This window comes from Hyaena hyaena, unplaced genomic scaffold, assembly GCF_003009895.1.
Source record: "Hyaena hyaena isolate Hyena2069 unplaced genomic scaffold, ASM300989v1 scaffold_24, whole genome shotgun sequence".
In the NCBI taxonomy this organism is placed as follows: Eukaryota; Metazoa; Chordata; class Mammalia; order Carnivora; family Hyaenidae; genus Hyaena; species Hyaena hyaena.
Window position 1 is genome coordinate 4481966 of NW_024080656.1, and position 26539 is coordinate 4508504.

At 40.8% G+C, this 26539-nt stretch overlaps 1 protein-coding gene across 1 annotated transcript in view; it reads left to right on the forward strand.

Annotated features, from left to right (window-relative positions):
- Positions 1-26539, forward strand: part of LIMCH1 (LIM and calponin homology domains 1) — a 323010-nt gene that overhangs the window by 14946 nt on the left and 281525 nt on the right. The window lies entirely within an intron of this gene.

Sequence of the window (26539 nt, forward strand, 5' to 3'; positions counted from 1 at the left end):
ATTATTCACCATAGCCAAGATCTGGAAACAATCTAAGTGCCCATCAATAAATAAATAAGTGGATAAAGATTTGGTGTTTGTGTATGCACACACACACACACACACACACACACACACGGAATATTATGTAGCCACGAGAAAGAAGGAAATCCTGTCATTTGTGACAACATGCATGGACTTTGAGGACATTATGCTGAGTGGAATAAGCCAGACAGAGAAAGACAAATACTGCATGGCATTACTTATATATGGAATCTTAAAAAAGAAAATAATTTTATTTTTTTATTTATTTATTTAACAAGTTTTTAAATGTTTATTTATTTTTGAGAGAAGGAGAGACAGAGAGAGACAGAGCATGAGTAGGGAAGAAGTAGAGAGAGGGGAAGACACAGCATCTGAAGCAGGCTCCAGACTCTGAGCTGTCAGCACAGAGCCCTATGCGGGGCTCGAACTCACAAACCATGAGATCATGACTTGAGCCAAAGTTGGGTGTTTAACTGACTGAACCACCCAGGCGCCCCAAAAGAAAAGAATTTTAAACTCATAGAAACAGAGTAGAAAAGTGGCTGCCAGGGGTTGGGGGTAGAGGAAATAGAGAGAGGTTGGTAAAAGGGTACAAACTTTAACCAGTAAGAAAAATGAAGTCTAAGGATCTAAAGTGTAACATAGTGACCACAGTTGATAACATGTGTTGTGTCATTGAAATTTGCTGAGACTAGAATTTAAATGTCCTCAAATATATGTTGTCATATATATATATATATATATATATATATTTGTATCTATATAATAGATACAAATAAATATGTGAAGTGATAGAATGTGTTAATAACTAGATGAGAGGAATTCTTTCACAATGTGTCCATATATCTAATTATCGCATTGTATGCTTTAAATATCTTACAATTTTATTTGTCAATTATACCTCAATAAAGCTAAAGATAAAAGAATAGAGAAAGGTCCATTCTGGGTACTTCAGTTTTCCTTTCTTCCCAATGTATATGGATCTTTCCACTGAGTAATAACATTTTTTAAAAAGTGTTCAAAATGGAAGTATTCACTACCAGAATCTGATTTGTTTTTCCCATTTAATTCCATATTCCTCAGGTAACGATGTGTTTTTTTAAGCCTGAAGCCTAGAAATAGCAAAACCATACAGTTGCTGTTCACTGGACACTCTGGACAGGAGAGCGCTTGGCTCTGTGCCTGTGCCCTCCGCAGGCATGTGGGACCCTTCTAAAAGTGGAGAGGCGGCTGTCGCCCACTGATCCCCTGGTTGAGTGACCCAGATTGGCACAGCGCAGCTGGGTCCTATGCAGAGCCAGCAGGGGAAGGAGGAGGGTAAAAATAAAAACTGGTTGGACAGCTTAGATGGGGTCAGGATACTTGGAAGCTCACTGGCTACTTTGCTAGTCCTTGATCAGATTTTCACTTCATTGTTGTTGAAGGGGGTCATATCGCTTAGAGTGATGGCTTTCTAGTTTCTTAGACTTGGTACAATAGTTTTGTATAGCACAGTACAATAAAGTGTGCATTGCTTTTTTGTATACATAGAAAATATGTTTTTTGGGGCACGTGGCTGGCTCAGTCGGAAGAGCATGCCCCTCTTGATTTTTGGGTTGTGAGTTCAAACCCCATATTGGGTGTAGAGATTACTAAAATGCATACATACGTACATAAACCTGTAAATACCTAAAAGGAAAATATGTTCTTTGAGTTTAGAACCTTTTTTCCTTGATAATTATTTCTTATGTATCTCATTATTCAAGATACAAGAATTCAATAAACTTTCTTTCCCAAAGGCATCTCTTTTATGGAGTTGCTCTTTGAGATAAAACCCCCCTCTCTCTCCTTTTTTTTTTTTTTTTTTTGGTTAATACAATGAAAGGAGCCTGTAATTATGGAGTTTTTAAAAATATAGTTTTCTTTGTAACCAAAAAAATGAATAACAGTGTTTAAATATGGTGTCAATTATCCAACCACATTAATTTTTCAATCCTGCCATTCTTTCTTTGGGATTTTGACATTTGTGTTTTTAAAGTGTGAATTTGCTAATTTTTAAAGCTCTGGTTCTTATTATTAGAAATATTGAGATTTTATTTTTTGGCATTTGACCAAGAGATGTTTTTCTTTTAGTACTAAAGCAGATTCCATATCGTGTTTTCCTCAGTTACTGATAGCTTTGAACCATGTGAGATTTTTTTCTTCCCTCCTGTATGCTTTATGGCTTTTAATATAGCATTTTTCTGTGATCCAAAATTAAATTTCCAAATGGCCTCTTATAATAGAATAATAAAGAGTATTAAATATTTACATTTAAGATATATGGGAAGTATGTGTATAAGTTATTTAATAATGATCTTAAAATACCTAATAGAGAAACATTTCTGAAAAAGATTCTTTTTCTGCAATATTTATATCATCCTGCTAGTTTGGCATAAGAATTCTTTTAAGAATTTCTTGGCATTTTCACTCATTAAGTTATTCATTTACAAAAATCTACAAAGGGTCTGATAATGGCTCTGAGTTTCTTTTTGGGGTAATGGAAGTATTCTAGAATTAGATAGTGGTCATGGTTGCCCATTCATTTATAGTACCTAGTGAAAATTCTAAAAGATTCTGATATATACACTTTAGAAGCATGAGTTTTATAATATATGAAATATATCTCAACAATGTTAAGAGTTCTATGTTCTAAGCACTGTTTTCAGGCTTCAAGACATGTAAACAAATACACGAAATTAAGACTTCTGTGGGGCGCCTGGGTGGCTTAGTCGGTTAAGCGTCTGACTTTCGCTTAGGTCATAATCTCGCGGTTCGTGGGTTCGAGCCCCGCGTCGGGCTCTGTGCTGACTGCCAGCTCGGAGCCTGGAGCCTGTTTCAGAGTCTGTGACTCCCTCTCTCTCTGACCCTCCCCTGCTCACGCTGTCTCTCTCTCTCTCTCTCTCCTAGAAATAAATAAAAAAAATATTAAAAAAAAAAAAGACTTCTGTGTATGTATTAGTCAACTCTTGGTACAATATTGCCATGTAACAAACTCAGTGGCAGATAGTGATGCTTCTTTTATCTTGCTCACGGATCCAAGGGATAGCTGGAGTGGTTCCGCTTTAGTCTCTGGGTTGGCCGCATTCAGCTCAAGGCTGTGGGTTGGGTACAGGTCTGCTTCATGTGTCTTTATGTTCTTCTTGGATCAGAAGCAAACGAGGGAATGTTGTCTTAATGGCAAATGAATGACAGGTGCACTACAGCACAGTCAAATCATAAATGGCCTTAAAATCTCCACTTACTTCACATCTACTCATGTTGTACTGTCAAAGCAAGAAATATGGCCAGATCTGGAGTCATGGGATGATGAAGACATTCTAACTCACAGAGGGAGGGGGAGGGAGGTGGATGTTTCTGGAATAATATTCCAGTCCATCACAAGATGTTAGGAAACAAGTTTGTGTATGTTTTCTTAGAGCCACAGCAAAGTCCGTCACAAAATGTTAGGAAACAAGTTTGTATATGTTTTCTTAGAGCCACAGCAAAGGAACCTTGGCATCCTTAAGGAGATGGGTGTTGGGTTGAGGCATGAAAAATGAGCAAATATTGATATTTGGATGAGAAAGGTAAGAGTGAGGAGAGGTGAGAACAAGGGCTGGAGAAGAGCCTTCTAGATTGTGAGCGTGGCTTAAGCAGAGGCTTGGGGGTTTGTGGGAACAGGGTACAGTTAGATAGCTGCAGTGCTGGAGCAGAGCATTTGCTGTGAGAAAAGGCTGGGTCATATCATTGAAGGCCCTGGGCATCATGCTTTAGGATTTGGTGCCGGAATGTAAGAGGGCTGGGCTCCAGATTCAGAAAGCCTGAGTTAAAAACTTGACTCTGCCATTTATTAGCTCTTTGACCCATGGGGAACTGACTTGGCTTCTGTGGAGACTTAGTTCATCTTCTATGTAATGGTAAAGGTATTCTCAGTGTCTGCCTGATGAACTTGTGGTTAGTGCTAGAAAATTAATACATGTAAGGCCCCAGTAAAAGTGTTTGACATGTGGTCAAATGTTCAGCAGGTGTTAACTGCTATTAATGTTTTAATATAGAATTTGGATTTTATCTATAAGGAATGGGGCATAACGGAAATGTAAGGAAGGGACATAATTATAGTATTTTTCAGGCTGATGAGCTCGGTGGCAACACAAGGGATGATTATAGTGGCCAGTCCTAAAGCAGAGGGACTGTAGAGTTGTTGCAGGAATATAGATAAGAGGTGATGATGGTAGCAACCGTGGGAGTGAATGTTAGGGATGTAAAATTGAAGAGATTTAGTGACTATGGATGTGGAGACATTGAGGGTAGCTCCTGAATGTATAGCTTGCTCACTGGGGTGCAGTGATTTTCCAGCCTAGGGAAGCCTGGGAGAGGAGTGGCAGGAGGAGAGAGAATGAGTTCAGGCTTGCGTGTGTGCTTTGAGGATCCTGTGAAATATTCAAGAAACAGGTCTGTGGTTGTGGGACTTAGGAGGACAGTGTGAACTGCTTTGTTAGCATAGTGGTTACCATGGCCCGAGGCTTGTGGGAGGCATGAAAACAGAGAGGGACTGATGATTATTACTTCATGGTGCTTGCCAGTGAAGAAGGGAGAGTAGTGAGGAGCGAGAAGAGAGGAACATAGTCACAGTCAGATTCGTTTGGTTCTGTATTTAAGGATGGGAGAGGCTTGGGGCGCCTGGGTGGCTCACTCGGTTAAGTGTTCGACTCCGGCTCAGGTCGAACCCACGATTTGTGGGTTCGAGCCCCATGTCGGGCTCTGTGCTGACAGCTAGCTCAGAGCCTGGAGCTTCTCTTTGGATTCTGTATCTCCCTCTCACTCACCCTCCCCTGCTCATTCTGTCTCTCTCTGTCTCTCAGAAATAATAAAAAAACATTAAAAAAAAAAGGATGGGAGAGGCTTGAACATATTAGAAAGTTTTCAGAGAAGAGTAGGGGAGATACAGATTATCTAACAGAGAGAAGAAAGGATTGGTCAAACAATGTTCCTGAGACACACAGGGAGGGTATTGAGAGTATATAGAAACATAAGAAGGGACACTTCTAGATATTTGTCAAGAAAACTTAAAGTTTGTGATGGTGCATAACAAACACACATTTGTTGTATAACAAATTAGCCCAGGGCACAGTAGCTTAAACCAACACATATTTATTATTTCATTGTTTCTGTGAGTCAGAAATTAGGGAAAAGTTAGATGGATGGTTCTGTGTCAGGGTCTTTTTTGAGGTTGCAAACAGGATGTTGGCTGGGGCTGCAATCACCTGAAGGCTTGACTGAGGCTGGAGCTCCTGTTCTAAGATGGCTCACTCATGTGAGCAGGAGCATCAGGTTTTTGCTGGCTATTGGCAGGAGGTCTTAGTAGCTTACTATCTAGGTCTCTCCATGGGGCTGCTTGTGTGTCCTAATAACATACAGCTGACTCCCCCGTTACCTCCTGAGTGACTGACTCAGAGCAAGGAGGAAGGCATAACTCTTATTATGAATTAGCCTTAGACTTACATGCTCCTATATATGCCACATTCTATTTCCTAGAAATGAGTCACTAAGTATAGTCTACCCTCAAAAGGAGGAGAATTAGGCTTCACTTTCAAAAGGAGGAGCCTCAAAGAATTTGTGGACATAGTTGAAGGCACCACAATTGGCTACAGAATCAGCACATGCTTTAACTGTTCATGTGTCACGTTTGGTATATAAAGGATTCATTATTAGATATTCTGATCTAAAATCATTAGTCCCAATCTAGTCTATTTGCATAAATGGTAAGTTTGGGGTGTTCTCTCTAGACATATCTTCCAAATTGAACCTAGTCTTTTAAATTATAAGATTAGAAACAACACCAGACAGTAGAGGAATCAAGGAGCTTCCGAATCTGAATCCCACCCGATGCAGGTTATCACTGGTGATATGGACCATTCACACCTAAATCCACGTTGCCCCCAAGTTTGCTTAATTCTGGGGCCTTTCATTCAAATAAAATCTTACAGGAATTTGGGTTTTCTCGAACTTTACTTTTAAAACTAAGCCTTCAATAATAATTCCCGTGGCCCCACTAGCAGAGATCACTAGCTCAGCAGTTACCAGCTTTGGTTGCATATTACACTCACTTGGGAGCTTTTGATTTAAAATGATCTGGATCCGGGCCTGGGCATTGTTAGTTCATAACGGTTTCCCCCAAGTGATTGCAGCATGCAGCCAGGGTGGAGAACCCAGCAGAGGACAAAACGAGGGAGTGAGTTGCACAGGGCAATACTGGCAGATGTAAGATTCAAACCTTATTTTAATGATTATTTCTGCGGGGGGAGGGGTGTGTGTGAAGGGACGTGCATCCAGGGAGTATTATGTTTTCTGCCAACAGCATCATTCCTGGCTCATGTGGTGGAATAAATAGTATGCCATGGCGGACTCTAAAGAACAGTCTGAAATTCCAAATATCTGAGCAAATTTGACGACAGTTTCTTTAGGAGAATCTTCCTCTTTTCCGCACTGAGTCACAGATGTCCCAGAGCATGTCCTTATATCTTTGCCACTGTCCTTTTTTATGAATGCATCCATTTATTCAGTATACACTTCGTGGACAGTTCTCGTGTGTCAGGTACTGTGCAGGCAGAATAAGACATTTTTTGCCTCTAGTGAGCAACCCTCCACCCCAGTGCAAGAGACCAGCAGGCAAATAAGAGGCAAAGGTGCTGACATTTTTAAGAGCTCTTACTAAAACAGCACAGCACCAACCAGTCAGAACAGCCCGGTTATAGTGTACCAGCCATCGGCAACTGGTTTAGTGCCTACCAGCTGTCTATCATCCCTGAGGGTAGGTAGCACAACATATGATATTTTAAATACCAAAAGAAAAGTGTCAACAAGAGAGCATAGAGAAAGGAATACATTTATAATTCCAAATTCATGGTGCCCTTGTAGAGGGAACAAAATTCATATGGTTGACTGCACCAGTGCTTCATTCCATCCTGTCTGCATATCCTTTGCCAAGTGACTGTAGTTCTCCACTAGCGAGGTGGAGTCTGTCTCCCTACCCCTTGGATCTGGGCGGACTTGCTTTGGCCAGCAGAATGTGGCAGAAGTGATGATGTACCATTTCTACGCTTAGACTGTAAACGCCTTGCAGAATTCTGCTTGTTCTTGCTTCTCTGCCATCACTACGGCAAGGCGGCCAAGAGGTTCTGCTGAAGGAGAGGAGACCATGGACACAGCCAAGTTGCCTCCGTTGATGGAGGCCATCCTGGATCAGCTGATGGCCAGCCAACCCCGAGAGCAGGGTTTCTCCGCTGCGTGGCTATCGACATTGGGAGCTGGAGAATTGTTTGTTGTGGAGGAATGTCCGCTTTAGGACATTTAGCTTCATCCCTGACCTCTAACCACCAAATGCCAGAAGCACTCATCCCCCTCTAGTTGCAACAACTAAAACTGTCTTCAGATATCCCCCCGGGGGACAAAACTGCCCCTTATTGAGAACCCCCACCTCTAGACTTGGGAGTGTGTCCATCCAAGATCAGCAGAACTACCTAACTACTGACCTCAGATGCATGAGCAGTAAGTACTTATTGTTTGCCATTGAAATTGGTGGTTGTTTGCTGTGTAGCATTATTGTGGAATAGGCATCTAATACACAACAATGAGTTGTGTAAAGACATGGAAACATGAAAATAGGAGGTAGAACTGGACAGTAGTGAGTAGCCCAGGATGATAGTAGCACAGAGTAGGTTGCTCGCACAGAGTGGGTCAGTGTGAGGTAGACAAGGCTGAAAGCTGGGTTGGGCGCTGTATCCATAGAGACTTTAGGTGCCTTGGGAAGAAGGAAGAATTATGGACATAATTATTCGTGCACAGAGGGGAGTCATCAGAGCTTTTATTGACGTATTTATTATTTATTTACTACAGAGGGAACGGAGTTATCAGTCTATACATTAGACGGCAGTAGTGAAGGGAGATTGGAGCTGGGGTGAGGGTTTTGCAGTAGTTCAGCTAACTGGTGCAGAAGGCCTGAAATAGGAGGATGACTGTGTGTTTAAAAAGGCAAGGATGGTTGGGGTGCCTGGGTGGCCTAGTCGGTTAAGCATCCGGCTTTGGCTCAGGTCATGATCTTATGGTTTGTGAGCTTGAGCCCCATAGTGGCATATGGCTCTTACCTCTATTTTCTTTTTCTTTTCATCTTCGTAGGACTGTGCTAATTAACATTGAATTTTCTATCTTACAGTTTAATCAGTCATAAATCTGTCTCTTCCACATTATTGACTGCTAATTTCCCTTATTAAGCACCTACTCTGTGTTTGGCTTGGTGGTTGGTGCTTGGGTATAACTGAATTAGAGAGATATGTGCTATCTTGAGGCTTATGGCCTAGTTCAGAAACATACAGATTAACGGGCAATCACAGTAGATGCTCTGATGAGAGAGATATAGAAGGATATAGGGGGATATCAGAGGAGCACTTAATCTGGAAAAGAGGGTGCCAGTGAAGGCTTCTTGGAGGAATGAAATGGCAAAGAGGTAGGATATGGTGTGGGAAGAATTAAAGCCAGGGAACTGTGGGTTTTATGACTGGACTGAAGGAAAACACACACATTTGGGAAACGTAAAATTGAGCATAACTTGACCATGAAGGGCCTTGTAAGGTGTGATCAGAGCTGTGTTGGGAAAAATCAGTCTGATTGATTTTCAGTCTTGGCTGCACATCAGAACCATCGTATGGAACTTGTAATAATACAGATTCCTGGGTCCCACTCCAGACCTTTTGAATCGCCATGACCAGAGCATGGGGTCTGTATTTGCAGGTATAGGTACATGTCCATATACGTGTATGTGTATATGTATATATTTAAAACCCCATGGGTGATTCTGGTGTGTGGCCAGGGTTAAGAACCTTAGGCCTGCAGTGGGGAGGAAGGAGCATAGGGAAGGGGCAAGATCAGAGACAGGGAAAGGAGTAATCTAGGTGGCTGATGATGGTGGCTCCAACTAGAGTCGTTCAGTGGGATTGGAGAAAATATATATGCATTAAGTGATTTGGAAGTTAGAATCAGTGGAATGTCAGGTTGATTGCTTGCAGGGAAATGGAGGAGTGTCATTCACGGATGACACCCAGCATGACCACAGCGTGGTAGGTAGTGCTCTTCACTGATCTAGGAAATGTCAAAGGAGGAACATGTTTTGTGAGGAGGGTAAGGCTTTTAGTTTTAGCTGAGTTTGAGACACTCAGTGGAACCTTCACCTAGAATTGTTCACTGGGTAATTTTAAGAGTCCGGAATTCAGGAGAAATATCTAGCTTGGAGATAAAGAACTGTAGATCATCACTGTATACCTGACACTTGAGGGCATGATAATGGGTGAGATTGACCAGGGAGTGTGCAAAAAGTAAGAAGAGAATGCAAAGAGCCACATAGTTTAAAGGGTGAGTAGAAGAGGAACCTACTGAGAAGCTAGGATAAGAAGTCCCAGAAGCCACTGGGAGACAAGTTTTCAAGAAGGAAGGGGTGAGCAAATTGTCAGATGCTGCAAAGGAAGCAAATAATGAACTGAAAGCTGCCAATGGACATGACTCCTGAAGGCTGGAGAGGGCATGATGCGGGAGAAACTTGGCTGCAGGGGGCTGAGCAGTGAGTGGGAGAAGAGAAAATGAGGGCAGTCAAAGGCCCTTTGCATTAGGTTCTGCCTTTTCGTCACCATAAAGTTCCTTAGCACTTACTTAATTGTAAAGAAGTCTAAGTGTCAGTGATGGGAGAGGAAAGGGTTAAAGATGGTGCAATGGGAATGCCTGGGTGGCTCAGTTGGTTGAGTGTCCAACTTCCAACTTCCGTCCAACTTCCAGGTTCCAGCTCAGGTCATGATCTCACCGTTCATGAGTTCAAGCCCCACACTGGGCTCTGTGCTAACAGCCCAGAGCCTGGATCGTGCTTTGGATTCTGTGTCTCCCTCTCTCTCTGACCCATCCCCACCCCTGCCCTGCTCTTCTCTCTCTCTCTCGAAAATAAATAAACATTAAAAAAGATTTAGCCTGATATTTGGGCCCATGGTAATGGCATTTGCTGAGATTTGCAGCAAAGCAGAAAGGACAGCCTGAGTTTGGTTTTGTGTCTTAGGTGTGCAAAAGAAAACAGTGCCTGTGGGCTTTTGTACCTGTTGAGTTTGATACTCTTCTTCTGATTGTTCTATAAGTAGAATATTGTCTTCAAAATCCATTCTCAGTGCAACCAGAAATTACTTGCAGTTGCCAAAACTAGCTTGATAAGCTTGGGGATATGACAAAACTTTCATGAAAACAGTGTAAGAAATCTAGGAATTTAAGAAAAAAGGGAATGAAACAATTCATTTCTGGGCATAAATGAACTAGAGCTGATGGAAGGGAAACAGTCTTCTTTGGATGACCAGGCTGGACTGCCTCCATTATATTTTCAAACTGTGTATTTGGTTTTTCAGTGTATTTAACTTCTGTCCTTTGAAATTGGGAAAATTCAGTTGTACTCTGGACCAATGGGTAATTGTGATCTGGCTATCTGGCTCTGTTACCCTTGGGTAAGCTTTGTTTCCTTAATGAATGCACTTCCTCCTCTGTTAGTGATAAGCAGGCAAGTGAAGAACTCTTATCTGCATATATGGATTGAACATCTGTTTCTATTCCATTGTGTTTCAGTTTAGACTTCTCTGCTAAGAAATTAATGCCCATAAGTAAGTCCTCTCTTGTGTAAAGCCATTTGGGATTGTGAGTATTTATTATCTGAACACCTTTTATGGATTAAATTGATAATTCAGAGATTTTTTTCCCTGATATTTTGAGTGATGCAGAAATCATTGTCATAGGTTTTCCCCAAATGTCTGCTGCAACAAATTTTTTAAAAATGTAATTTTTTGGATGATTGCTACCAAGTTTATCCTCTGGGATAATTCAGATTTGTCAGAGTGCCATAAGATATTTTATTCTGCATATAAAAAATGTTCCAGAAGGAGCCAAAAAAAATCACCATGGAAACTGATAGAATGCTCTTGTTTGTTTTTCTGAAAGTAAAATTCTAAAACTAGGCAATGAAGTATTAAAGAGCAATGGAGAACATGTAGCTGGCTTTCAGGAAGTGAGCTCAAGAAAGTAGATTTGGTGCCCTGTATAGGTCAGTGTCATTTAGTATCTCATTTCCCTTTTCTCATGAAGAAAAGCTATAAAAAGGTCCATCAAATAGTCTGGTGAATTTTTCTTTTCAATGCAACCTTTTGGAAGTCACCTGCAAATATCCAGGCCAAGGATGAATAAAGAGCTGCAGGGGTTGGTGCGAGAAGTTCCTCAAGATGCCAGAATTACCCAACCTATCTCCTTATCAGAATCATTTGAGAAATTAAGAAAGAATTCTGGGCCTAAAACCCAGCCTTGGAGTCCTTGCTTACAGTGCTATTCCAGGTGGTTGTCCTGGCCAGATGGGTTGGAAACCACTGTTCTGTGGCTCTAAATTGTGAACTTACTATAAATAGAAGAACATGCATAGTCAGTGGGTGTTGATTTCACCTCTCTTTCTGGTCTATGTTAACTAGATGTCCATTTCAACCTTCACAACCCCCTTGGCTTTCCTTGCAGCCTTTCTTTCATAGTTAAAGCTGGACACTTGGTATTTCTTTGCATTCACCATGGGGAGCTGACACACCTCGCAAGCATCAGCGCTACGGATTGGTTGGGTTTTTGTTTGTTTGTTTTTTGTTTCTTTACTTTAAAGACAGAAAAGTAACATTAGTCACAGAGCAAACAACATTCTGTTTTCCCCTAAATCCTGAGTATCCTCTTTCTGTGACCTTCTGCCATCTTGCTGACGTCTACCTCTTACTCCACTGCTTTCCAAAGCTTAGGTGACCACATATATTGCTGCCACTGCTCAGAGAGAGACGACTCCTTAGACTGGGCAGCCTCTGACTCCCTAGAATTCTGGGGAGTACGGTTTTCTTCATTTTGTTGACTAGTTGTTCCTTGTTCCTTTTGTCTGAGTAGGCATCCTGCTTAGTTCAGCTCGGGTCATCAAATAGCTCCGGAGGGAATGTGATGTGTAGGAAGATCTGCTGTGTCATGGTGTGTGATGTTACTGTGCCCTGGATTATCACGTGGTAGCGAGGTACCTATGCTTTGGAGTCTAACTAGGGTTGCCAGATTTAGCAAATAAAAGTACAGGGTGCCCTGTTAGATTTGAGTTTCAAATAAATAACAGAAATTTCAAGTTTAATATGTTCTTTTGTCTGAAATTCAAATCTAACTCTGTATCCTGTGTTTTATCAGGCAGACCAAACTTTCCATCAGACCTGGCTTCACATTGGCTTCTCCACTTGATTAGTTAGAAATTCAGTAGGTTATTTAACATCTCTAAACCCTGGTTTCTTTATCTGAAAATTAGGGTAAATATTACCTGTAAGTGTGAGCTCTCCTCCTTCTCAATGGACTTTGGGCTCACAGGGGGCAGTGGTTAGCTTTATGTGCTGAGTTTAGAACTTCTGCTTATGTTTTATTGTCTGGATTTAATCAAATGGCTACACATTGCTACGTGGGTGGCTTGGATGGGGCGTTATTCTGGGCAACCATGTGCCCAAGCTACAAATGAAGGTTCTATTATACAGGAAGAACTTGGGGACAATTAACAGTCTTGCCCACACATTCTGTTTCCTTTCTACAATACTGTTAAATAAATGCTATTGATCAAACATAATTAATAGAACAAAGGGTATTACCCAGTTGCAGCAATCAAGAAATTGTTTGGGTCATTGCCAAGGATGCAGAATGAGGGATTATTCTTGGATTCAATTCACTTGCTGTTTTGTTCTGCCATGTTGGGGAAATATTTTAATCTTTAAGTGTCCTACTTTTTCAACTTTTGTGGTTATACTCTGCCTACTCCCCCACCCCCATTCACATTGATTGGGTCCACAGAAATAATCATAATATATGGCTGGTTATTGATCCCACTTTTGGGACATATTACTTTCATTTTATAGACCTCACCTTGTCTTGATGACCGAGTGAAAGTGGAGGTGCATTTTTGCAAGAATTAGCTTCTAAAGTGAGTACGTGAAGCAAACATCACATGTAGTTACAAAACACTCCTGAGTGTGGGCTGACATGGTGACTTACTTTGAACAAATAGAATATGGAAAGGGAAAAATAGTAACTTTCTTGTGCTATCTGGTAGCACTACCTTTACCACCTCTTCAAGGTTAATGTTACTGATGATAATAATAATTATGATAGTTGGCACGTTATACCCTTTGATAGGATGTAACCAGAAAGGTGCTTCAAATCTGTGTTAATTTTCAAAATCCATACTCGAGACTAATAATGTGAAAGCATCAGACAAACTCAAAAGGAGGGACATTCTATGAAATATCTGACCAGGTGCTTTTCAAAAGTGTCAAGATCATGAAAAACCAGGGAGGACTGAGAAGCTGTCACAGATTGGAGGAGAGTCAACAGTCAGGTTGACTAAATAGAATAAGGACATTATTGAAGGGAATAAACTCTGTGGTTTAGTTCATAGTATTGTACTAATGCTAATTTCTTAGTTTTGATAAAAATAAGTGGTTAGATATAGTGTTAACGTTAGAGAAAGCTGGGCGAAAGGCATATGAGAACTTCCTTTGCAACTCTTACTAAATCTAGAGTTATCTCTTAATGTTCTTTTAAAAAAGTACTCCTGAAATTCTCTTGAGAATGTCCCATGTTATGAATGAGAACTATGTGCTGCCTTCAAAGAAGATTAGCACGTCTGTTTTTCTTCCAGGATTAGAGCAGATTATTGTTTTATCAATAGATACTTACACATGATTTTTCTGGTACTGGACATACGACAGTCAACACAACAGTAAAAGGAAATCTCTGCCTTCCAAGAGCTTGTTTTCTTGTAGAGGAAGATAACAAACAAGATAAAAAAAAAAAAAAAGCAAAAGTCTAGTATGTTAAATAGTTTTAAGTGCTATAGGGAAATATAAAGCAGAGAAGGAAGAAATAAAATGTTGGAGGATTGATAAAGTTTAGTGTGGAGGCTCAAAGAAGACTTTGCTGGGAAGATGACTTTAATGTAAAGATGTGAAGAAGGTGAGGAAGTGAGTCATATGGACTATATAGATATTTTTGAGGAAAAGCCTCCCAGACAGAAAAAATAGCATGCACAATGGTCCTGAGGCATGACTTGCTTGCTATATATTTAAAGAACCACAAAGAATGCTGTTTCCATGTTTGAGCCTTAGATTAAGTAGCTAGTTTTCATTTGGATAATAAACATATTATCTTTATCTCCTGGAATCTCACTCAGCTTGGTGGGAGGCTTCTACTGTGAGAGGCCGAGGTGGGAACATAGCCTGATCGAAGGGGCAGTCTTCCATCTCATCCAGTCCCATATGCTTCTCTGCTTAAGTGGAGGGCTAAAATGTTCACATGATTCAAAACATGATTTTTCTCTCTTTTATTTTTTTGGTCAAGCACATATGGTTTCTACTGAATTTTTTTTCTTTTTAAAATTTTTGCTTAAATTCTGTGTCGTTAACGTCCAGTGTAATACTGGTTTCAGGAGTAGAATTCAGTTATTCATCACTTACATATAACATCCAGTGCTCATCACAACAAGTGCACTCCTTAATACCCATCACCATCTAGCCCATCCTCACGCACCACCCTCCATCAACCCAGTTTGTTCTCTATTGTTAAGAGTCTCTTATGGTTTGTTTCCCTCTATTACTCTTTTTCTGCCTTTCCCATATGTTCATCTGTTTTGTATCTTAACGTCCTCATATGAGTGAAGTCATATGATATTTGTCTTTCTCTGACTAACTTGGCTTAGAGTAATACACTCTAGCTCCATCTATGTCATGGCAAATGACAAGGTTTCATTCTTTTTGATGGCGGAGTAGTATTCCATTATATATATATATATACACCACAGCTTCATTATCCATTCATCAGACTATGGACATTGGGGCTCTTTCCATAGTTTGGCTATTGTTTATATCAAATTTGTTATCGGTAAGCTGGACGTGACTACATAGTACATCCAGAGAGGAGATAATGAGTGTTGCTGTAAAGGGATGACTTTCTCCTCCGTGGCTGCTAGTCCTCTCTGACTTTCCGCATTTACTGCCCACTTTGCCACCTGAGAGAAGTGGCCAGAAGGAGTGTGCTCTGTCTTCCTTCCCTTTGGCAGAGGATGAGAATGTGGCGGCAGCTGCAGGGAGCAAGTTATGATGATTGTGTTCTGCTGTCCGTGAATGTCACTGTCAAGGGCAGTAAAGTGTGCATTAGGAGAGTCTGTGGGGTCGTTGCACCTGGTTTTGGCATGCATTCTGATAAAAGGATTCCTTTATTATAGGGTCCTAAAAGACAGCCTCTTTAAACATACCTGGTGAGAGGGACTGGACTGGTTATACAATTGCGTTCGAGGGCCTCACGTGTTAGCTAGTCCTGTGATGGAGGAGGAGGGGTGGGAAACTGTGGGAAATAAAAGAAAAGGAGTGTTTCTTCCATAGACCAGAGAATCATAGTTTCATTTGGAGCTTTAATACCTTATAACAAATACTGTGGCTTTAAAACTGTTTAACAGAAGAAAACATGCTTTTATCTTGACCTCTTTGGCCTGTAAAAATGGAAACCTTTCTCAAGCATCTTAGACGCATACATCTGAACATAAGCTGTAAAACTGGAAAGACCTGAAGATTCTTGTATAAAAAGAAAGAAACTTTACTTTTACCCAGAATGCATTTTTATCAGCTGGGTCAGACTGTGTCATTTTTAGGAGATGTAGAAAATGAAGCCCTTTCTTTTTCTTTTTTTCCCTGTTTTTTAATAGTTTATTGTCAAGTTGGTAAAAATGAAACCTTTTCAACTGAATTATCTCAGGTGCTATTTTTACTATGTCATTAGGAAAAACAACAATGGTTTTGGAATAGCATAAAATGTCCTTGAGTCTGACATATGTGGGCTCAGGTAGAAACTTATAAGGGCAGCTTTTTATCCTTGCTATGGGGATGGAATTCTTTGTCTCTGGAAACTTAGTTCCTGTAATTTTAAAGTCACTACATAAGGAATATTCCCTCCATTTCTGAAGCACGCTACACCAAAATTGGTTCTGTTTTACGTATTACTGACAGTTTACGATTGAACCCTACCAGCATCTCTGGGAGAGGATTGCTGAGTCCTTTGTTGTGATATATTAAGCAACGAACACTTCGAATAGAACCCAAGTTGTGGCATACTGATAGAATCAGAAGTTGGATTCTTAGGTTACATTTAAACCTCCCAATGAAAAGGACTTTTTATTATACTATGAAACAAGACTGAAATATTCGTTTGCTTGGAACCTATTAAATTCTTAAATTTCATATAGGAGGGACAGAATAAAGACCTATTGTGGGCTAAAGCTAATCTGAAAATCTCTATCATACTTCTCTGCAAGCTGGAAAAACTGTGCATTCGTACCCTTGGTCTTGGTATTTAAAACCTTTGGATTTCCTGAGACTGCTGGCGGAGGAGAGTATAGAAGTGAAAATGCCGGGGAAATTACTGCTCTTCTTGATCTGGGATTGTAGGGGCTTCTGTGACCTTTAATTCAAGACTCCTTATTATGAGTCACCTTCGTGTTCCCCTGGAAATCACATGTGTCAGGGAGCACCTAAGTGGCTGTCTCTTGGCTCTGTAATTGGGAAGTATTTAGGGCAGGGCAGCTGATTCAGAGCAGCTTTTGTGGCCGCAGGAATCTGAGTGCTTGGAGACCTTGCAGCAGGTCGTGGCATTTTCACGTTATGCTCAGAGCAAGGGTGCTACCTAGATCCAGGTTGGAACAGAACCTACAGACTGTGCGTGAGTTCTGAACATCTGTGTAGACTGGAACGTAAGAGCCTCGCTTCCTTTCCTGGACAAAAGGAGGCAATGTACTGCTGGGTGTCAGAGAAACTGACCTGCGAATGCATTTAAAGATCCTATTCATGCACTGTCAGCACAGGACGGGAGGTACCAGGAATTTGTTCTCTACAGTCCACACCTTTGCCTTCCTAAATTAGTGTCTCAGAAAAACAGGGAGAAGGAGGAGAAAAAGTTTACCTATGTCATGCGATTGTTGGGCATCAAGTGTTAATTTTAGCAAAATAATTTTATTGGACTCCTTTTATGAGCTTACCTTGGAAAAGAATAATTTGGTATTTCCTTTTCTAATTTTTAAATGGATTTTCTTTATCAGCTAGTATTATCCTCAGTGGTGGTATAATCATTTTCACATTGACTTCAAGAAAGAAAGAAAAACATACCGCTCTATTAAAGTACTTCTTAGTGGCTAGGTCTCGATTTCCTTCTCTGAAGCTTGGGTGTGCTTTTATGAAAGTCTTTCCTGCTATGGTTTCCTGTTCTCTCCATTCTTCCATTTAGCAAATATGTGCTGAGCACCTATTATGTGGCAGAAACTCTTCTAGCTCCTGGGCATCCCTGTCTTCAGCGAGCTTATATTCTAGAGGGTAAAGACAAAAAAGAAAGATACTTATAAATGTCAGATAGTGATGAGTGCTATGGAGAAAAAGAGCAGGACAGTTGAGATGGGACATATTTGGGATGGGAATATGCTGTGCATTTTTAAGGTGGTCTCCCTCGGAAGGTGACGTCTGAGCAGGGACCCAAAAGTAACCAGAGAGAAAGCTGCTGCACACCCAGCAAATGAGCCAGAAGGAAGCCAGGGTGGGTGAGTGGGTGGAGAGAGAGGAGGAATCGGTGGTAGGAGATGCCTTCCTACAGGTCACGGGACCAGATGTGTAGGCTCTTATAGGCCAAGGGAAAGGTTTCGGATTGTACCCTGTGTGAATTGTCTCCGGTGTGATTGCTGCACACTTTCTTCCCGGCCTTTTTCATCTTCCAGCACTGGCCTCCGTTGTTTTACCATCCAGATGTGGTAAAGTTGAAAACCAAACCAAACACACAAAAACAACCAAAAGAACAAAGTGCTAAATGCAAATAAATGAAGCCTGGGTGTCTATTTCTATTAAAACCCTCTCTTCTTTATGTGTGTCACTTGCTGGGGAAAGCATCGTTTGCTACTGACCTATTTAAATATGCTGAGCTCCGTGTCCTTCCTGGTCCAGCAGAATGTACTGAACCCTCTGCGGGGATAGAAGCTTGATACATTGTTTGTTTCAGGATTACACTGTGTGGTTTTGTGATTGTGTGTCTGGCTTTGATGTTCACCTGCATCAGGACATTTTTAGAAAGCAAGCTCTGGGAAAACAGGTATGTGTTTGGTATGAGGTTATTGTGCTTGACTCCAGTCTACCCCACCCCACGCTGGTCACTGTGGTTGACTCCCTACGTCCAGCCTTTCCTATGAAGCCAGTCATGGCTTTCCTTTGCTCCTTGCCAAGGGTTGGTTAAGGGATGGATGTGGCCAAAGTTGGGGGGACCTCTGGGAAGTGTTTGCTTCTAAGAAAGACACAAAGAGAAGATTGCCTTTTTGCCTCTGGCCATTGCTGTGTGTGTACGTGATGCCTCGGACAGCTGGGGACATCTTGCTCCCAACCTGACGATGAAGTCAGTACTCTCTGAGCTATGGAAGCATCCAGCTTTGGAGCCCACCCACTTTGGGCTTTTTATATCCTCATTATGGTAAAACATATCCTTATGGCTTGAGGCAGGTTTGTTTGTTCATTGTTTCACTTACAGCTGGAAGCATCCTAATGGTTCAAGATCTTTTCTCTTCCTGCAGCTCTTTGCAGAATACATTATGTGGATTTACACTTAGTATATTCCAGGGATACTTGGCTGCCTCGACTCTCAAGTTACTGAAGCAATTTAGAAAATTAAAATGGAAACATGGTTCTGTTAAATTGCCTTTGTATACTATCAGGAGGTTTGTATATGTGAATATAGATTTTTTTGCATATATGATAACTTTGTGTGTTTAAAGAGCCGATGGGGCTCTTTAGACAATGTTAATTTATTCTAATGGTCATTAATCTGCTCTTTAAATTCTTTAAACATCTGAACTGACAGCACTAGAAATGTAAAGGCAAATTTTAAAGTACAAACCTGTGCCCATATGCCATGGGCTTTGGGAGCTATTTTCACATAAACCCAGATACTTTATGAACTTTAAAGATATCATCCAACAGCTTTGAATGCATGCTTTTATCCCATTTATTTACTAAGATTATTCCTAAGTGCAAGTGAAAATGGCAAATTGAGACACCAGTGTGCAAAGGTTTTAAGGTGGCCAGAACAGAAGCCTCATCAATTTCTGTATTTTTCCATCATCTGCCAGAGTTTTGGGGATTAGGAACATTATCACTTTATTCATTTTGAAACAGTATTTTTGGTGTTTTGTATATCTCTTCTAGTAGTTCTAAAGGCTTGGGAAGGAGCTTTGCTGCTCCAATGGGGAGTGAGCAGGTAAAATGAAAAGTTTGGCTGAAAACCCTGGGAAAATGCTAACAGTGAGTGCCTTTTCTCTATCGGAATTGAAATCTGAGAGGTTCCGAGGTTCTGCACAAGGTAGCTTTGTGCATATTTCTCTGATTGCTGAGTCTGGAGTGAGCTACATGACAGGCTTCTGCTAATCAATTCCAAAAGATTGGAATTCTCTTTCCCTTTTAAAGCCTTATAGGAAACGATGAACAAAAAAGCATGAAATAAAGCATTCTCTGCCCAAGTGTCCCTGTCCGAAGCATAGCATGGCTGTGGGATACTGACAGACTTAAAAATACTTTTCTCTCTCTCGCCTCCTTCACCCCTGAAGGCAACAGTGAGCAAACCACCCCAGATGCCTTGCAGGAAGGCAGTTCCTTTTTTATTTTGGCAAATGTAGGAACTCTTTGTGTTTTGGTGTCCACAAACATGAAAGGCAAAGTCTATGAAAAGATTTCAGCTAATTAACATTTACAGGGTACCCATTGCTGTGCCACCATGTGATGTGTTATTTCAGCTCTGCCGAGATAAATTGAAATTTGCCTTTGTCTCCTTGTCTGCTTAAAGGAGAAAGCTGGAGGTGTCATTATAAAGTAAGGAGGTCAGTTTTCATGTGAGGCTTGGAATAAATCAGTCTCATTACTTTGTCTTATTGTTTATGCTAACAAACATGATGTTTTATTCAAAACAGACTCCTTTATTTATTTGCTTGCATACTAAGACTGCTCAGTGGGATAAATAAGAGGAAAACCGCACCCATAAGATATAGAGGGGGGCGCCTGGATGACTCAGTCGGTTAAGCATCAGACTTTGGCTCAGGTCATGATCTTGCAGTTCTTGAGTTCGAGCCCCTTGTTGGGCTCTGTGCTGACAACAACTCAGTCCCAGGAGCCTATTTCGGATTCTGTGTCTCCCTCACTGCCCCTCCCCTCCTTGTGCTTTGTCTCTCTATAAAAAAGTGAATTAAAAAAAATTTAAAAAGAGGCTGAAGTTGGTGAGGAGAAGGGAGGGAATGTAGGAGAAAAAAGAACATGATTCACAGGAAATCAGCCGGGCAGTGAGGAGATGGAGCAAGTAGAGGTGTGTCATTCAAATAAAAGGAGCAGTTGTTGGTTGAGAGAAGACTCCCTAATACCAGAGTTTGCAGGTAGCTGGTCAAATATGTAGATTCTAGGCACACCTTTCAGCAATACTGGCTGATGGTTTGTGGGTGCTTGTGTGGGCGCCCACGCTGGGAAGAAGCAAGGCTGGGTGTACGTTATTCAGTTTATCTTACTCTTAACTGTTCTGGGAGTTGAGGATGATTTTCATTTCCACTTTTTTTCTTTTGAGGGGAGAGTTGAAGCTTAGAGAGGTTAACTTTCCTGAAGTGTCAGGTGATAAGCAATAAAACCAATATTTATTTATTTATTTTCATGTTTTTATTTATTTTTGAGAGAGAGAGAGAAAGCATGAGCAGGGGAAGGTCAGAGAGAGATGGAGATACAGAATCCGAAGACAGGCTCCAGGCTCTGAGCTAGCTGTCAGCACAGAGCCCAACGCGGGGCTCGAACCCATGAACCATGAGATCATGACCCGAGCCGAAGTTGGACCCTTAACCGACTGAGCCACCCAGGCGCCCCAATAAAACCAAGATTTAGATCAAGGCTATGCCCCTAATGGCTAGCCTATACTGCATTTGAATACTTGAGGAGATAAAACAGAATATACAACTGAAATCACTTTGTATTTTTTAAAAAAAATCAGTAGCATTAGAAGCAAAGCATTGTAAAGTTTAAGAGGTCTTTATAAGTCAGTTTGTAGGAGAGAAAGCTGAAGTCCAGGGAGAGTATCTTAAAGCTCTTAAACTGGTGGTGTAGTACCCTGGAAAAGTTTCTATCCCTGTATTTCTTTTTTCTTTTTTAAAAATATTTTTTAAACACTTTATTTTTAAGAGAGACAGAGAGAGAAAGACAGAGTGAGAGTGGGGGAGGGGCAGAGAGGGAGACAGAATCTGAAGCAGGATCCAGGCTCTGAGCTGTCAGCACAGAGCCTGATGTGGGCTTGAACCCACGAACTGAGAGATTGTGACCTGAGCCACAGTCTGATGCTTAACTGACTGAGACGCCCAGGTGCCCCTCTACTCCTGTATTTCAACTCTCCAAAAAGGGTAAAATGCATATTCTACCCGGTCAATTTGTTTTCCAGCTTGTTCATGATGTCTGTCAGGGCAGATTTCTATTTTAAATTGGACCCTGTCACGAGAAATGCTTGAAGAATTATGTGTACTTGGCAACTCAGACTGAATGTAAAGCTGGAATGTAGTAAATTTTCCTATCTCTTATCCCTTGTAAATTTTTCCGTGTTGTCTACAGATAGGGTAAGAGGAATAGAGCTCTAGTGTACTTTACTTAGGAAGCGTAGTATACCAGTAGTAACTAAGATTATTCCTGTGCTATAATACTGCACAAAATGTCAAATATATAGTTTCAACATTATTTGGTGTTTTCTAGATGATCTTAAAATAGATATCAATATAAAGCGAATTTAGAGGTACAGAAAATTGAGCCTAGAATGTCAATTCTTGGACCTATTTTGGTGAGAATGTGAATGATGAGCCACAAATCACACTTTGCATCTTAAAATTTGCAACAGAAATTTCAAAGCTAAATACATTCAAGTGCTCTTTGAGCCCACTTGTTTTTTTGTTTTGTTAAAAAATAAAAAGACCTATCCGAATGCTGAAAATGAGTAGGGGGTAGGTAAGGGTGAAATATTTCATGCTGATTGTTTTATGTAGTTATCATGACCTGTTTTCCAAGTCCAAAAACCAAATAAGCCTAGTGAATGAAATCTAGGATAATAGACTAGATGCTGTAAAAATGCTTCAACCATCTATCACTTTATGACTAAATTTTCTCTCGGAGAAGGGTGGAAGATAGAATTTCCTACTTGATTTATCACATGAAATTTAAGATGTAAAGGGTTATGTTTCTATTTTAAGGGACCCACTACTTTCTGGTGGTAACCTTGTAATTCCCACCTAGTGCCTGCGCTGATCCTATATATTTTCCAATCTGGTACATGTGAGTTGACTTATTTGCATGTTGAATTCACATGGCGAGATTCATTAATCTCATTAATTCCATGGCCTTGTCAACTGCTGGGAAGAGAAGTTGGAGTTGTGATGGATTCTGTTGGATGAGAAGATAGAATGGTGGGAAACTCCTTTCCTTTCCTTTCTTTTCTGCCCTCCCTCCTTCCCTTTTCTCACTCTCTTTTTCTGTCCAAATTGTTTGCTTTAGGGGAATATCATAATAACATTGGCTTTTGGATGTGTAAGATTTAATGTATTAGGCAAGTGAGGAGTGTTTGATATGGGTAGAGGAACAGGAGAAATGAGAATATTTTATGCGCTTAATAGCATGTGCCTGAGCCGAGATAAGCTATATTATCCTTCAGTAACGAGCAATCCCAATGCAAACTGGTGCAGCCCCTCTGGAAAACAGTGTGGAAGCTCCTCAAAAAATTAACAGTAGAACTCCCCTATGACCCAGCAATAACACTGCTAGGAATTTACCCCAGGGATACAGGAGTGCTGATGCATAGGGGCACATGTACCCCAATGTTCATTGCAGCACTCACAACAATAGCCAAAACATGGAAAGAGCCTAAATGTCCATCAACTGACAAATGAATAAAGAAGATGTGGTTTGTATATACAGTGGAATACTACTTGGCAATGACAAGTAATGAAATCTGGCCATTTGCAGCAACGTGGATGGAACTAGAGGGTGTTATGCTGAGTGAAATAAGTCAGGCAGAGAAAGACAGATACCATATGTTTTCACTCATATGTGGATCTTGAGAAACTTAACAGAAGACCATGGGGAAAGGGAAGGGGAAAAAAAAGTTACAGAGAGGGAGGGAGGCAAACCATAAGAGACTTTCAAATACTGAGAACAAACTGAGGATTGATGGGGGGTGGGGGAGAGGGAAAAGTGGTGCTGGGGATTGAGGAGGGCACTTGTTGGGATGGGCACTGGGTATTGCAAGGAAACCAATTTGACAATAAATTATATTTTAAAAAAATTACAAGCAATCCCGAGATCTCAGTGGTTGGTACAATGGAAGTTTTTACTCACTCATGCTATATATCCGATATGGGCTGGTGCCCAGACTGACAGAAGCTTCCTCCACAGTATCTCCTACATGATCACCCTTACAATGAATGGGAAGGGAAAGTAACTTTTTTCTGGGAAGTGAGTCACTGACCAAAGTGAGTCCCTACAAGATGCCTAACTGTAGAGGGAGCAGATAAGAACCAACTAGCTGTGTGAACAGAAAAGTCAGAAGCCCATGAAAGCTAGCAGTGTTCCCAGCCTTTCTCTGAGAAGGCGCAAGATCAATACAGGTTAAGGTGGGTGCATGACCAGCCATTTGAGTCCTGTGCTGCCCTTCTGAGGGTGTCTTCTTTTTAAAAATCTGAGACCAGAATTCAATAAACCAATATCGCTTACGGAAGCAATGGCGGCATAAGTGATCCCAGGGCATGTTTGTCTATTCATTCTTTTCTTCATTCCTTTGTTCCTTCATCCCTTCGATAAATATTTGTTGAGCTATCATATATCAAGGACATAATGTAAGCTTTGATTTATTTATTTTCTTGATTTTTATTTTACTTGTACACTCTTTGGTGTTTGTTTCTTTAACACATTTTTACTGCCTTATCAATTTCTTGTATGTGCGTTTATTTTGAATCTGTTATTTTTTGACCTGCTTTGGGGTATGAACCTGATCTGTTTTCTTTACCATACTATCGTTTAAAAGACATTTTTAAATGTTTATTTATTTTTGAGTGAGAGAGAGAGAGAGTGCAAGTGGTGGAGGGGCAGAGAGAGAGGGAGACACAGAATCTGAAACAGGCTACAGACTTTGAGCTATCAGTACAGAGCCCGACGCGGGGCTCGAACGCACAGACCACGAGATCATGACCTGAGCTGAAGTTGAATACTTAGCCGACTGAGTCACCCAGGCGTGCCTTTACCATACTCTCCTAATGTTTTCTTACTAAATATTTGATAACCAAGGAGTAAGCATAGTGTAATGGTTGGTTTTTCTCCCTCAGTATTTCCAAGAAGCAGTTTCAATTAAAATAAAACAAAACAATTCCAATTTATTAACATTTGAATTAACCTCTTAAAATTTTACCTGCAACACATAATTTTTCCCTTGCTGTTTTAACTTTAGAGTCAAATGACAAGTCATTCAGGTCACTGAAGAAATGTCTGAATAACAAGTAAAATTATTCTAGGGGAGTGGTCTCCATTAGACAGTGAAACCTGACATAGTCCCTGAGCGCAGCTGAAAACATTTTTTTCCCCAGTAAACACTGTCCCCTTGGTTCATCTTTGCTTAGGTTTCCACATTTCTGTTGCATGGCCTGACTTATAATGTGATTGTATAATTTGGTCTGTCTTGGAGCTAGTCTTACTTATGGTCTCAGCTTACCACCCCTTGTAAACCTCGCACAGTACCTCGTCCGTAGTAACTGGTTAACAAACTTGTTAAATGGATGTGATTTTCATCATCCACAGCGGGTGAATATTTCATGTGATGCAATGTGAAAAACGAACTCACAGGGGGCGCCTGGGTGGCTTAGTCGGTTAAGCGTCCGACTTTAGCTTGGGTCATGATCTCGCGGTTTGTGGGTTCGAGCCCCGCGTCGGGCTCTGTGCTGACTGCCAGCTCAGAGCCTGGAGCCTGTTTCAGTCTGTGACTCCCTCTCTCTCTGACCCTCCCCTGCTCACGCTGTCTCTCTCTCTCTCCTAGAAATAAATAAAAATACAAAAAAAAAAAAAGAAAAAAGAAAAACGAACTCACAGTCATTTCATACAGAAAGCAGTTGCAGAACTAAATCTGGGAGAAGAGACTGCATGGAAGGTTCTCTGTATGGAACGTTCTAGCCTGCTTAAGTTGTCTTGCTGTGTTTCAAGGGAGCACTGTTTTTCACTTTGCCTCTATAAAATTAGTGTTTCTGAAATTAAAACAACAACAACAAAACCCCCTTTATTCTGGTATAATAAAGTGTCTCTCAATCACTTGAACTTTCTTTTCAGTAACTTCAGTATCTTCCTTTCAGGAGGGTGTTTGAAGTAAACTCTTCTGGGACCAAATCCAGTGTTTCTGCCTCAGAGAAACCTAATTAACTGACATTTTAAAAGCTACTCTGACTGTAGGCAAAGAATATTACTTGATTTATAGTTTACGAAAAGTCGATACGCAGAATTTGGGTGGGTTTTATGGTAGTTCTTTTGGTTGATTGGTTTCATTTTTATTCAGTAAATTATTTACAGCAGCTGAGTGATGTCATCAGAAACTTGACTTTTACTTTACTGTACTTGGAAGGCTGAGGCACAAGAAAATATTTCACAGTGACTGGGAAGGCTAAGCCTGTGTGCACAAGAAGGTAACTGCAGATGATAGCTATCATTTATTAATTTCCCTCTTACTGTAGAAGCCAAGGGTTTGAACATGGTTGAAAACAATTATTGAAATGTCAAGGAGTTTGTTTTGTGACTTGGATTCTCTGAAGCCTTGTTCTAAAAAGAGTACAACAGTGGATTCCGGTGTCACATTCTAAAGAGACTGGCAAGATTTGGGGCACTAAAATTTCTTTGAAAATTGCAACAAAATGCTGGAGAATTGTACCTTCCTTTGGTGTGTGTGATATAATTTTATCCATCCGAGCTGGGCGCAGGATATGTATTTCACTATCAAAGATCGCAACAAGGCCCCACGAGAATCCCCCGTGAGAAGATTCCTCCAGAGTTACCATGCTTCAGGAAGTATGGGTAAGAGTGTGTGACATTTGTTCACAAGCCACAGGCCTTCTTGGCCGTCTGGGAGTGTGGGCATGTGTGATCTCTGCTTCCAGGCATAGGTGACCATCACTGCTATTAAGTCCCAAAATGTTCTTAGTGTCTCATGTATCAGTTCAAGTTGATGTGGCTTGTGGCTTTAGGATGCTTTAAGTGGAGCCCAGCACCATTTTCACGATAATGGGTTTTTTTTTTCACATTTATGTATTTTTTGAGAGATAGAGTGAGACAGAGCATGAGTGGGGAGGGCCAGA